Below are 13381 nucleotides of genomic sequence, written 5' to 3' on the forward strand. Positions count from 1 at the left end.
GAACTTCGAAGCTCCAAGAGCTTAAATGAACGATGAACCCTCTTTGCATCCCTTACTTTAAAAGTCCGCATAATCAAAGGTGACAATCGTCTTAAATAACTTCGCTATTTCTACGAGAGATCGCCGCACGATCGCGTAAGTCAAGAACGAAAGAAATTCTATTCGCACTGAATCTGAAATTTCAAACCTCCAAGCGCTCGGAGAACTTCAAAACTGTCGAACAATCGCCTCGAAGAATTTCCTTTCCCTTGAGTTTATATAAACGAACCAAGTCTCTGAAAATATGTGACAAGAATTCTCTAAAAATCTTCGGTTTTTCAATCACGATTTCAAAACTTGAGAACACTTTGGAGATGGTCAAGTTCGTTGCACGATCGCAATTCCCGATGCGCTATGGATCCCAAGCTTCAAACCACCAGGAGGACTTGAAAACTGTCCAATAACCTCCTCAAGGAGAATTCACATAACCGAACCTAAAGTCTCCATAAAAACATGCGACAAATGCTTCTCTAAAACTTCTCGCCACCCCCATCGCGCCTTCTAAAACTCAGACTAAATATCCGGACATGCTCTCAGTCTCATAATCACAAAATAAAAAACATCTAACATCCACGGAATACGAATCCAATTTTTCCATGGATCGCGAGTTTCGAACCTTCGGGACCGCGAACAACTTCCGAACAGTCCCGTAACCTTTTCCACCCCCCTACGTAAACGATACCGAGAGTCTTCTTTAAATTTTCCCAACGATTCCCTAAAGATCTTCACTATTCGTCAGTGATTTCGAAAAAGATTCTCACAACTTGTCACAACTTCTAAAAAATCAACGAACCCTTTGACGGTCGAGTACGTCGCGCGAACGCGTCCCGACGGCCGTGGTGGCGCGGCCGCGACTGGCTCCCCCGGCCTCGGCCGGTGATCGACTCCGCCCCCTGGCGATGCGCGGGGGTCGAAGTCCCGCGTCAGACTGCAGGGTGTCACCCTCGGTCGTAGCCTCGAACCTCCGCGATTTTCCAGCCGCCGACAGGCTCTGTGTCGCGCGCGGAGGGCGCATGCCCCGCGAAATCCACCCTCGCCGCATCTCGGGGGGTGTGGGGAGGGGGAAGGGGTGGGTTGAGTTATCCTGCCCCCCTCGCGTGTGCACGTTCCTACGGTGGCATGTACGCGCGCGCGCGCGCGGGTTTTATCTGTGCTGTTCCGTTTCAAGGGGTTGGTATGGGGGAGAGGGGGGTTGAAAAGGGTCTGTGTCGGCTGCGCCCCCTTCGCTTGCACGTACACGAGACACCGTCTCCGGCTATCCCGGCGGTCGTGTGTTTCTGGTGACTCGGGGGGGTTGCAGCGATGCAACCCCCTCTGGGATGTGTGCGTTTCATTCTCTCTGTCTCGTTGCTTTATTTTTGGTCTCTTTTTATTTAGCCCGATTCCGGCGGGCGTCTTTTTTGAGAGATTCCGAGAGGAATTTGGGTTTCGAGGGATAGCGAGGGCGTCGTTAGCGGGGGGATGAAAGGAACCGTGCAATCGGTTACTGAGGGAGGGGGTTTCTGAAGGAGGGGATGGAGATGGAGGGTTCTCAGGAAGCGGTTTTTTGGGAGAAATAGGGGGTGGAATTTGAAGAATTGTTTTATTTTAAGTGGAGCTGGCCCACGACCCTTTATTGAAATTGAGGGTGGAAGTTGATGTCGTGTTTAGGCTATTAAAAAAAAAAAAACAAATTTTAAACATTCATTAAGGAAAATTCTTTGGAATTCGAAGTGTCAATAAAATGTCTGCCTCGTTGAGGCAGAAGTGACCCGATTTTCAAATCTCAAAATAGAGATCCTATTTTCGAAGTCAATCTAAGCTTAGCATTCGTGATAATAGAATGCTAAGAAAGCATCTCGCGTTGCTGATAGATACCAGAAAACAAAGCCTCGAGTGCAAAGGGTTAATAGTAATGTGGCACCTCTTGTCCTCACCACCACAGGGATGGAATCCACAATAATCAGTTAACTGCGTAAAGGGTTAAAAAGCCCTTCTTAACCTTCTGTATCTTCTTTACTAACTTCTCATCTCAAACTCATAACGGCGGATCGTAAATAAATGAAAGTTAATTCCATCGGTGTTAATGTGCCCCAAGAAGCCCGTGAAATGTAGTTCAACGGTTCTCTCGTCGTTTATTCGTTAAACCGGAAGGACCGAGTGACGGAAGGCAAGCGAGCTCGATCATTCAGGTTTCTTGACCTGACGGGATTCGACGTGTTTCGCAGTATGCTGAGTAGATGGTAATAGGCTTACCGCGTCGCTATATATTGGCTGCACGGTGGGGGCGTTGCTAGACGATCTTCCTCGTACCGCTGGCTTTACGATAAATTAATGTCGCAACAGCTGGTCGAAGTAGGTTGATTGTACGAGCTGCGACGAAGAGGACGCGATGTCTTACACGGGAAATTATATCGAGTTTACCGGGGATGTTTGAAGCTTTGGTTAATACGCTATCGCGGATTCGGGGGGTCAATGAACTCGCAGTGTCTGTCGCGATGGAACTTCTGGGCGCGCTGCGAGCTAATAACAAGTGTTCGAGACAGGCTGGAGGAGATTGGGCTGTGGCTGGTTCCCGAGTAAATTTTGTATAAATTTATTCATCAATTCATGCGGGGAACATTATAGTACTCTTCGAAGTGACGTTGCGGTTGTTATATGCATTTTTAAGAGCGTTAATTAAAATCGATCGTCGAAGATACGTGGTACCACAGATCTCGCTTCATGGATTATAAATCGCAGGTTGTGGATCCCGAGTTATAATAATCGCAATTGTCCATCGGAAATCGCCGTAAGGTATCAGTCGTCGCAATCCATCAGTCATCGGCGATCAATTCTCGGGAATTCATCAACCGTCACAACCGTCGATCATCGTCATCGTCATTTATCACATTCGCCAATTGCGAATCATTGCTGTCTTCTAAGAAATAACGTTCGTCACGATTGGACCGGGTTGAGAAGGAATTATTCACGAAACGACGTCGCTTGTTTGTCAGTCTACCAATCAACAACTTCAGATTAATTCGATGCAATAATTTTTATACAAACAACAGAGAAATATATATTAGGTATAATCTCAAGTAAACTCATCATTCGTTCCTAAATGAAAATCATGCAACATTAAACACATATACCTGTTAAACCAAAATGTCGATCCAATTCATACATTTCGTCACACAGACACTTCAAACCTCCATAAACCTACTCTCAAACTAGAGTCCCGAATGGTCGAATGTAAAGGTACAATTTCAAACATTTCACCATGTGTCGTCCGCGAGGAGTATCCGCGCGAATTCACGAACAGGTCTACCCTCGTGTAAATGGAACTCCTTTTTAACCCGTCTGTCCGTTCATTCTTACGGTGCTTTAACGCATCATACGTTTTTCGCGCGGAAGCAACGATTAATCGGTACCCGGTCCGCTGATTTTCGGGGGTGTGGGTAACAGGGGTAGCTCGATACGCGGGAACCGAGTCCGGGGGGTGGAAAAAGAACGTGCTGGAACCGATGTACGCTATCGCAAAAACCAACAGGAATTCGCTAATAGAAAATTCAAGGGTCTCCGTTTCGCGGACAAAAACGTGGAAGCGACCGGTGAACAGCATCGGTCGATCAATCGACGCGTGTAACCGGTGCAGCTATGGGAAATTGACGAGAAAACAATTCGATCGAGGCGACGGAGAAGTCGTACCGGGATTATTTGATTGATTCTCCTCTGGTGTATCCCTCTCCCTGGACCGTCGATGGGGGGGGGGAAAAAATGCCGACACATTGAGAATGAATTTTCAAAACGCGCCAAACGAAATTCCGCTTTCCATCGACTCACATAGTATTCGATGCCTGCACTAGCCTCGATGAAGAGACGTTATGGAAGCATCGAGGCGGACGGATGACGTATCGATCACCTTCCATGATGAGTAAAGGCATTTTTATTTTATAACGCGCAAGCTGTTGGTTTCCACGACGATTCTTCCCCATCCCAGCCGCGATTATTTCTATGAACGCCTTCGTGTATGCGTGGGCGTCCTCGGTGCCTATCCACCACGAATTGGCGAGCACCCTGTTTACACGAATCACGATAAGTCGGTGCAAGGGCGCTTCTCGAACGGCATTTATCGATTATCCGTGGGTCGTAAGTGTACCAAATCGATCCCCCGACTCGAGAAACAATTTGGCTGACGTGCCGCGTTACATAACATTTGCGTGGTAATCCGATATCGATTCGAGGGGCAGACCGCTAGCACGAATATTATTATCCAGCGGTTAACAACAGTCCCCAGCGATCGAACGTCTTCGAACCGGAAGTAATCCTCGTTTCGACAAGCCACGAAAGAAGGATCGGAAGCTGCCGATTATTTCTGGTAGAAATTACTCGTAGTCTCGAATAATACCGTGGAAGGTTCAGTAACAATTACGCGGATCTTCGGAGTACTTGCAAGCCCGATGCAAGTCCGAGAAATAATAGTAAACATAAGGGAGTGTACTTCTTTGAAGGAACATCCCATCAAATTCCGAAAATCGTTCGAAAGGAAAAAAACGATATACTTGTATTTCTTCTAAAGAACTTAGAGGGAACTTGTACTTTTTCATCCAGGACATACTACATGCAATGTTTACTAAGTTCCCTCTAAGTTTTTTAGAAGAAATACAAGTGTATCTTTTTTTTCTTTTCGGACGATTTTGATGAAACTTGATGTGGGATTTTGGGTCGCTGATTTCAAATTTGAACTCGAAATATAGAAATTGGAAATGGAGAATCCAATATGGCGGACCAAAATGGGAGTTTTTAGATCGCTAATTCCAAATTTGAACTCAAAATATAAAAATTCAAAATGGAGAATCCAATATGGCAGACCAAAATGCAAAAAGTGACTGGAATTAGATGAAACTTGGTATACTGAGGTTTTTAAGCTCCCTGATTCCAAATTTGAACTCACGATATTGAAATTCAAAATGGCGGATCCAATATGGCGGACCAAAATGCGGAAAAGTGAATCGATTTGGATGAAACTTGATATCCGAGAGTTTTTGGTGCCGCTGATTCCAAATTTGAACGTAGTATCTAGAAATGAATCCTTCCTAGAAATGAATGCTTCCTGTCGAAGCACAAACCAAACCGCAAAGAATGCAAATATTCTTCGAATACGTTCCCCAAGTGGAAAAGCGTTCCACGGAAATACTTCGCGGGTGAAACGCTGAGCCGGTGGCGAACTTTCTCAGCGTGCAGTTTCGCGGCAATTAATTTTTAAAGAACCGTGAATATTTCACGTCTCCAGACTCGGCGTAGCCCTTTAAACTGCATTAACCAGCGACTCCCCGATAGCGAAACTTTCCTGGGACGTTTGACGGATGAGGTCGGTCCGACTTTCCGCATTTTCGATTCCGCGGTAATTAATCGACGGCCACGACTCGTCCGATCGCTGCGCAACCGTTTCACAGGACTGGAACGGTGGAAGAGATTCGCAACCATAAATTCGCGAGCCGCGCGAAAACACGCCGGAAACGAATGAATTATTTCCATCCCGCTCGACTGGGAATTCGAAATCGAGCCCGAACCCTGTGTCAGCGGTCGCTGGTTTCTTCGTCGTTATCGTGGCCTTAAATCCCCGCGACTCCTTTTTTTGGGGAGGGGGTGGGAACGCCAGCAGAACATTTTTCAAGGCCACTCTATTCCAGTCGCGGGTTAGTAAATATCGGAACGTCGGCCCTCGACCGTCGCTACGCTCAAAAATTCAACAAAGTTGCACCCACCGCGAAAATTCAACAAAATTGCATCTCAGAAGTATCGAGTGGAGCGATTCTTCACATTTTGATCAACTTTTGAGATGTGCACCTATTTTGAATTCTTGAGCAAAGCCTTTTGCAACATTGTTGAACTTCGCTCCGCTCAAAACACAGATGGATTGCTCACATGTTGCTGAACTTTTGCAGCATCTTCGAACTCCGTAAAAATTCTGTTTAGGCCTCGTACAACTTCGCCAAGCGGTATCCCAAATCGTAATTCCTCGGCGAGCTTCTCAGACCGTCGAAGGCTCGAAACGAGACGATTTCGTCGTTTCCCAGCGAAACAAACGCCAATTTGTCCAGGTCACGTTTGCCAGGCGCGTGAGACGAGCTCGCTAAAATCGAGCCCCGCATTTATAGGCGGATTAAATAACCGAAGCAGAGTCTCTGCATTGTCGTCGCTGGCGTGCCGCGCGTTACAATTAGCTGTATTTTAATTAACGCGCGCACGGAGACAATGGCGCTGGTGTATTTATTAGGGGCGCGCTTCGAGAATAGCCCGATCGCGTACAGTTCAACGTTCGGCTCGAATTTGCGCGAGGGCAGGCGCGAAACGGTAACGGAAGTCGAACTTCGTTAACGGGGAGAGGAGTATTAAGAAATAATTGGCGAGGTGGTTACGTCTCGACGCTTTTCCGAGTTGGTGTTTGTATTGAAAGAAGTAAATGTCGTTGAGACTGCTGGAGACTAGAGGTGAACGAGGTTTCGTGTAATGGCTAGGACGAGAAGCACGCTGAAAGTGCGCATCGATTTTTCGTTTCTTAACGAGCCCGAAGTCTGCCCAAAACCGGATCAATTCCGCTCGCCCGAGTGGACGCGGTTCCAGTCTACTCGCCTGATCGGTAACGGTCCTATTTACGCCTGTGATCTGAAACGGTTCTGTTTTATTCGTTCGAGCGGGAAACGGACCCGCGCCCATTTACCCAAGTGGAAATTGTTGTATTATGTTTGTCCGCCTAAGCACAGCCCTACGCTTCTAGCCTGCACAAGAGCGATCCTATTCGACTAATTGATCACAGCTGTTCACCGTTCCAATTATCTATTCGAGCGCGGTCCCGTCCTTTCCCCTTACGTAAGGATCTCTCGTATTCTGCCAATTAGCGAAATGAATTTTGTTCTCGTCTGTTTATGATAGCGCTATCGAACCAACGTGAGAAAAACGGGACGGTGGTCCGCATGGATCGACGCATTGGTTTCACCGGCGAAAGGCTGACCAAGAGAGTCGAAAGCTACTGATGAACTTGCACACACGATAGATTATTCTGATGAAATTAGTAGGTAAAATTGGACGAAACTTGGTATCCGAGAGTTTTTGGAGCTGCTATTTCCAAATTTGAACTCAAAGTATAGAAAATCGAAATGGCGGATCCAATATGACGGACCAAAATGCGAAAAGAGACTAGAATTGGATGAAACTTGTTATCCGAGAGTTTTTAGGGTCGCTATTTCCAAATTAGAACTCAAAGTATAGAAAATCGAAATGGCGGATCTAATATGGCGGACCAAAATGAGGAAAAGTGATTCGATTTGGATGAAACTTGGTATGTAGAGACTTTTGGGATCGCTGATTTCAAATTTGAACTCAAAATATAGAAATTCAAAATGGTGGATCCAATATGGCAGACCGAAATGCGAAAAGTGACCGGAATTGGATGAAACTTGGTATACTGAGGTTTTGGAGCTCCCTAATTCCAAATTTGAACTGAAAATATAGAAATACAAGATGGAGAATCCAATATGGCGGACGAATATGTTGTAAAGTGATTCGATTTGGATGAATCGTGGTACACAATGGTTTTTGGAGGTTTCTGGATGGTTTCGGTTTTGTTATACAGTGGTTTTGGCTACTCGGGCGCTGTGATTGGTCCGTAGTTTTCCGTTAATAATTCAAAAACGAAACGCAACATATTATAATACGAACTTTTCTTTCAATATTTTCTTACATCATTATCTACTGTGTGCATCTACTGTGTCCCCACATTTAAATTTTCTGTAAACGTACAAAAATCTACGCACGACGCACAAGGTGGTTGACACGAATCTAGATCTTCATACTCAAACAAACTTCTTGCCGCTACACGACGAGCAACAAGTAACAGGAAAGTGATCGCGTCCGTCGAGCGAACTCGTGCGAATTCGCGGACAGGGAGGAAGTAAAAGGAGAGCCTCCAGGACGGTTAGTCGCGACGGAAGAGCATCGAACGGTTCTCGAAGCAGTGACTCGACGACGGGATTTAGTGGCTGCGCTCGACGCGGGAAACGAGCGAACCTCGGAACGCGAAAACAGGGGGCCAAGTTTGCGTATAAATTCCCCGAAATGCGACTTCCCCGAAGTGCGCTCGAATGCCCGAGGAGGAGAGCTGCCATTCCGCAAACAGTCGAAGGAGCCTCGAAGATCGTGTTGCTTGTATTCTGTTCAACCGTTCCCCGTACCGTTCTCCTCGGCTTCTAATCGCGCCACTTCGCGTTACAGACACGATTCCTGATAGGGTGTCGTTCGTTTGTAATACCAGTGTCTACGGTGGAAATCAAATTACAGTAACATTCTCAGTTTATGTCGTAATAAATAACTACCAAAATATTTTGAGTAACGACTCATCGCTGACTCTGCGCGAAATTTCAATTTCGAGCTTCGCTATTCCCGACGATATTTACAATCGATAAAATCGAAGGACTCCCAGCACTCCTAGCTTTTCTCTCGCTAGCAGAGACGGTTAAAACTCCGGCGCGCGTAAAAGCTACGTCCTGCGTTTCACGGTAATTCGCGAAAAAATAAAAGGAAAACGATGAAAAGACCAGGGATCGCGGACATAAAACTAAACGCGGTGTCCCAGAAGGACGGACCGCTGCACGGGACGATTTCACGCGCAACGAGATTCCTGGGTCGATTGAATCCAGCGTAGAACAGAGGGGAAGGGAAACGGACGAGTCCGAGGTGGAAAGGACGAGGCGGATAACGGAAGTCTAAGGACACTCTCGAGGGTTCGCGCAGTTACGGAGCCGTGGACGATATTCGAAGTCACCCCCGTCGTAGTTTTTATTCCAGAATTCTGGCGCGAGACTTTTCTAATCCTCGATGGGAGGAATGATCGCGGCTGGAAGGAAAGAGCGGTCGAGCGACGGCTCGTGCTTCGATACACGAACGATCCTCCGTGAAACCCGATCGTAAAAAGAACGTCGAAACGGCGACGGCGAAAGAACACGGGCGAGCAAAAAGCACTCCTGCCTCGAGCACGCTTTATCTCGAGATTTCTCGTGAACGAATTAACGGGACAGAGGAAATCGAGATACTGGAACTGGTCGTTCGGATATTTGTCATTCATCTTTGCGACGTTATCGAGCTCGACTCGAGACAAGTGACTATACGGATCTTTGTGCGAAATGAAATCTTTGTGAACGCGGTTACAGAAATTAACGCATAAAAATCCGCAGTATACTATTTACGTCGATGTGAAGAAGGGAATTTACAACGGAAATCTCTTTCCAACGGACAGATTTCTTTAAACGGCACATGGATTTCATCATCGTTGGTATTTAGAAGCTTTCAGTGAGAGAGGATTCTTTGTACAAAGGGGTCGAAGTTCATGGGAAGAATTTTTTATAAATTCGTAACGAGGTCGAAGGTGATCAAACGCTCGTCATCGAAAATTTCTCGCGTCGTTTTGGCACCGGACACCAGATACTCCCGGAGGCGATCAAAGGCGCGCCAAACGGCTAGTTAACGTCACTCGAGCTCGTTATCCGTCCTTGTCTTTAATCCACGTCCAAGTCGTTAACCGAAGATGACGAACACGGGTCGTCGATAGTTCGTTCGAATTAGGCGTGCCAGCGAAAGAATCCGAAGATTTTTGGTTGGCTCGATCGAACTTCTTGAGAGAATTAGTGAAAGAGAATTAAATTTTACATCGAGTAACTATCGAACAAGGAAACCTGTATTTCATTTAAACGTTGTATTTATATTTCTTTATTCTTCTAATATCTCTCGAATTTCTCTCAGTTTTCAAAGTGCACCTCGAATAACTATCAAACAAGGAAACCTGTATTTTATTTAAACGTTGTTTCTGTTTCTCTATTCCTCTAATGTCTCTTAAATTTCTCTCACCTTTTAAATTTCACTTCAAATAACTGTCCCTCTAAGAAACATCGTATCTCTATTTCTCTATTCCTCTAATGTCTCTCGAGCTTCTCTCAGCTTTCGGTCCGGCATTCGCGACGCGTCCATTGATCTAATACACAAAATGAAGTGCAAACAATACAACGACGCGAACAGGGAATCGAGCGCGAGCTGTTATCGTCGGCCATGTCTTCCTGTTTTCGTTTCGAATCACTTTCCCTTCTTCTCCCGTCTCGGGGAAACTCTTTCTCGTTTCGTCCGGCGCTCTTGTTAATCTTCCCCGCACACATCTCAGGAATATACTGGTTAGTCTTCTATCGCTAATCTACCCGAAGTGGAATTGGACTCCGTCAGACGTGGATCGATAAGATAACGTCGTGACGACGAGAAGGGGATGATGGAGGCTCCCTTCGAAAACAATGCGTGTAAAACAAAATTCTGGACTTATCTTTTCGGGCTAAATGGAATCGATGCTCTCCTATTTTCGGGACTCTTACAGTTTCAAGGTTGAGATCGTAGCGCGCGAATTCGAGGAATTTGAAATTTCGTGGAACGTCGAACTGATCTGCGTAGAATTACTCATTTCATTTAATAAGGAAATACGAGCATGAAATTTGGAATTTATATGTACCAAGGGTACAGGAAATTCTATAAAATTCAGGATTATTATATTAAGTGCGTGAATTAATTTTATACCTTTACATTCAATCACTCGTGATTCTAGTTTGCATAGAAAATATTTACTCTCCATTTTTTTTTTTTAAGTTGAAGTACCAACCTTCTCTCGCCTGATCTCCATTAGAATGAATCTGTATGTAAAGTTTGTTAGCCATATAATATTATTTGCCATTTTTCCTTCTAACAGTGTCTAATTTATAAATGATCGAATACAAGGGCACAGCATTCATTCCCACACCTAATGCACGCACAAATTGCTTCACCACTTAGGATTCCCAACGCACATTCATTAATAAGCATCGGCGAACTGTGCTCATTTGTAATGGAAGTGGCTCGTTAAAAAGCTGCCAGCCATTGTCGCATACATTTTTTACAGTACGTTCCAAAAATGCGTAGTTCGCCGACCTACATCCGCGCATTGTGATTTTTCCCCCATTTCCCTGAGTGAAATGTGCACTTAAGTTTTATAACAACAATTTGGCAGCGCACTGAGTAACGACTCAAACGGAGCATCGCGAGCCACTTTCCGAACCAAATATCGAAAATTTGAAACTCTCCATCGTCGTACCGGTGAATGTGTCCTAATAAACAACGAGGAATGATAAAAATAAATTCAAGCAAAACTGTAGCCATTTTTCTGTTCTCATAGATCAGAAGACATCGCAGCTCCTCTGTAATGTTTATAGACTCTTCCTATCTTGTTTACGACTCTGCAAGCTACTCCGAAGTCGCTATCTTATACTCTTCTACGAGCTCATCTCATAAAAGTTCTCTTGATAAGATCATGGGCTCTCTAAATAGTATTCCGTTGTATCTCAGCTAGACACTTCACGAGCGAACGATTCTTTAACGAATGGACGCAAAGAATTTAACTCTATCCAAACTTACTTTAACAATTTTAGAATCAATTTGTTTAGTTTACTGTGGGTGTTTTCGTCTATATACTGTCTGAGTAAGTTTGAGGTACTTTTTGGTAGGACTGCAATGTCTGACTAGGTTTGGAGAATATTGAATAGTCTTAATGTACATGCTGGTTACGCGGAAATACTGTCTGAGTAAGAATGGGATAGTTTTGTGCTGGATGGCAATATTGAATACTGATAAGAGACATACTGTCTGAGCAAGTTTGGGATAGCTTTGTGGTGGGACGGCAATATTCAACACCATTAATGTACATACTGTTTGATTAGGTTTTGGAAATATTGAATACTGTTAATGTTCATGCTGTTTACGCGAAAATACTGTCTGAGTAAGTTTGGTCTAGCTTTTGCTGCGGACGACAATATTGAATACCGTTAACATACATACTGTCTGAGTAAGTTTGTGGTACTTTTGTGACGTGGCAACAATATTAAATACCGTTAATGTACATACTGTCTGAGAAACTTTGCGGTAATTTTTCCTTGGACGGCAATATTGAATACTTAACTTCAACCCGATAATTAGGCTGCGGATGTTTGTGAAAATTCACATGTTCACAGATATAGAAAACCAATTAAAGCGTAAATAAATCTATGTCTTAGCTTCTGACTGACACGATATGTAAATTATTATTGATATTATATATATGTAGTTTTGGATTTGTACATAGCAGGTGACCGTCGTTACGATGTACAGCATGCGTCAGGTAAACCGCTGTCTCGTAACTTCATTTACTGTTAATACCATGCGGACACCAACGCTGACGGTCCGTCGATTCCCGATAGGGAAACGTATTCGCGCTCGCCTATCTCAAGCAACCCTCTCGAGAGGGTGCAAGGTCGTTCGCTCGTATGCGTGTCACGCCGATGGTTTATCGATACGGCGGCCCGCCATCGCGTTACGTAATGATCCCTTGATGTACAGCACTGCCGAACGTAACGTTCTACAGTGGGGACGGCCAATTATCAATATGCGAGACAGAGGTACCGAATTTCTTCTCGAGACTAGTCGGACCAAAACTAGATCGTTCGAATAGGTAAGATGACGTTTTAGCATTTTGTATCCCATTTAAAAATCAGCTTCTTGAATTATCAACGCGCAAAGCAAACGTAAAGAATCTTCTCCGTGCCCTGTCGATCGCACGCTGCTCGAAGAGTATCACGCACATTATTAAAAAAAAAAGCTAAAACCATTTAAAAATTCTTCCGCAGACGCCGATTTTTATTTTTATTTGCGCCCAGAGCTCCTCGTCGAGTAAACCGACTATATTAATATCCAAAGGAACGGATTCTCATTTCGTTTTGAGTTCTCACGGGGCTCGCACTCCCATCCGTCTTCCTCCCCTAGGTATACCACCCTTCGCACCTTTTTTTCCCCATTTCTCGGACAACCCACGAACCAGCCGTATCTTCGCATCCCCTGTCAATCTATCTGTCGCTACCTCCAAAAAATCCACCCCATCTTCGGTTCTCGTCTCCGTCTATTTATCTCGAGCTTCCGGCCGCGCCGCAACATCAGGGTTACCAACCTCCCCCAGGAACCCTTCGTCAAACTGTTCTTTCCTTCCTCATCAAATAACCGCTCCTTTCCAACCCCCGTCCATCCCTCCTACTGCTCCTCGTTCTCTCGAACACTCGTACTCGTGATCTCCGCTGCCCGGGTTGGCGCGCGCGCGGGGGTTAGGACGGGGTGTTTCCAGAGGGTGTAACAGTTATCGTTTGGCAGAGGTGCCAACCGCACCGTGCGCCACTTTGACGCGATGGCTAGGTACAAGCCTAATGGCGTACGCTGCTGCGAACCAGCCCGGAGATAGGGTTGTTCGTCGGCGGAAGGGAGCCGGGGGTTGCGGGGGGGGGGGAGGTTCGAA

General features: G+C 45.3%; 2 long non-coding RNA genes across 2 annotated transcripts in view; one reads left to right on the top strand and one right to left on the bottom strand.

Annotated features, from left to right (window-relative positions):
• Positions 1 to 2028, bottom strand: part of LOC128872114 (uncharacterized) — a 230946-nt gene extending 228918 nt beyond the window's left edge. The window contains exon 1 of the long non-coding RNA XR_008456101.1: positions 833 to 2028. This is a non-coding gene — a long non-coding RNA (uncharacterized LOC128872114). The remainder of the gene's footprint in view (positions 1 to 832) is intronic.
• Positions 1 to 13381, top strand: part of LOC128872116 (uncharacterized) — a 272991-nt gene that overhangs the window by 210814 nt on the left and 48796 nt on the right. The gene's annotated exons all lie outside the window — the stretch shown is intronic.

Source organism: Hylaeus volcanicus, chromosome 2, assembly GCF_026283585.1.
Source record: "Hylaeus volcanicus isolate JK05 chromosome 2, UHH_iyHylVolc1.0_haploid, whole genome shotgun sequence".
In the NCBI taxonomy this organism is placed as follows: Eukaryota; Metazoa; Arthropoda; class Insecta; order Hymenoptera; family Colletidae; genus Hylaeus; species Hylaeus volcanicus.